This window comes from Corvus brachyrhynchos, unplaced genomic scaffold (genome assembly GCF_000691975.1).
Source record: "Corvus brachyrhynchos isolate BGI_N302 unplaced genomic scaffold, ASM69197v1 scaffold440, whole genome shotgun sequence".
NCBI lineage: Eukaryota > Metazoa > Chordata > Aves > Passeriformes > Corvidae > Corvus > Corvus brachyrhynchos.
The window spans coordinates 417-1,815 of NW_008235750.1; positions in this window are offsets into that span (position 1 = coordinate 417).

Genomic DNA, 1,399 nt, shown 5'->3' on the forward strand with positions numbered 1-1,399 from the left:
GCACCCAGCTTTGTTGTTCCCAAGGACAGTTTTTTGGCCAGTGGCTCAGCTGCTTTTTCTCTGGAGAGAGACTGAGAATTGAATTTTTCCTTCCCTGGAATTTCGGATTTTCTCCCTTTTCTACTGGACTGATTGATTGCTTTAACATCAGAGCACATCGGGAGGACTTTCCACCGGGCACAGAGGGCCTGGCCCTGGGCCAAGCCCCAGCTCTGAGGAGACCAAAGGGAGGACTTGAACACTTTCCCAGGTTTTTCCTCCACAGCGAGAGATTTTATTATTTAGCATTATTATCCTTTTCCCATGTGTTTGTTAAATAAATAGTTTTTATCTCTTTCACTTTCCTTTGAGGAAAGTTTATTTTTTCCCGAATCTGGTGGGGGAAGGGGTGGTTGTGCCTTCTCTCAGAGGATATATTTCTAAATTTGGCCAAACCGGAACAGTGCCTTAAACATGAAAAAGCTGTAGCAGAGACCTTAAACACAGTTCTTGCTGCATCAGTGTTACCTTTTCACTGAATTCTTTACTTTAGATAAAATATAGATAGAATTACACTGTTCACATTTTTTAGATAGAGTGTTCACATAAACAATAAGAGCTGAGAGAAAATGTACACGCAAATCTGTGTAATACCTATGTAACACTTGTGTAAAACTTACAATTGTTAGAATTAGACCAGGATAGGTTAAGAAAAGAAAAACTAGAATTGTGTGTTAATCTTACTGGTCAATTAACAAATATAATCCAAACTTGTGTAAGAAAAAATATAGAGTCTAGAAAATAAAGCATATAAAGTCTAGAGTCTAGAATCTAGAGCATATAGAGCATATGGAGCATATGGAGCATATAGAGCATACAGAAGAAGCAGCTGTTTTTGCCTGCTGTTGCTGTTTGCCTTTATCATGTAACCCACTTCAAACTCTGCCTTCAAGAAAGCTATTAGACTATGAAATAAAGCACTCAGCAGAACAGCAGCCTCCTCTGCTCTTTTACCCTGGTCCAAGAAGGAAGGGTACCCTGTCAAAAGCTCAACATAAAGGGTGGAAAAAACATACAAAAAACCACTGAAAATGTTCCCTCATAAAAAGTCACGTTGAGAAAATACAGAATAATGAAGAGTGTCTAGGAAAACCTGCTGTAACTTCTCAGGTTTTTGGCTTGGGGTGTCAGCTCAGAGCCCGGCTCTGTCTCCCAGGTGCCCAAGTCCCCGGGCCAGCTCCGAGCAGCCTCTCCCGGCTTTCCAGCCCGGCTTTCCCAGCTCTGTCCCGGGCAGGCACTCGGTGTTTCCGTGCTGCCCCCGCCCTGCTCAGCTCCCCGTGCCCTGCAAAGGCGCCGAGGCTGCGCTCGGTGCCCCCGGGTGCCACTGACCGAGGCAGTGACGAGCCCCGGTGCCCCGCCC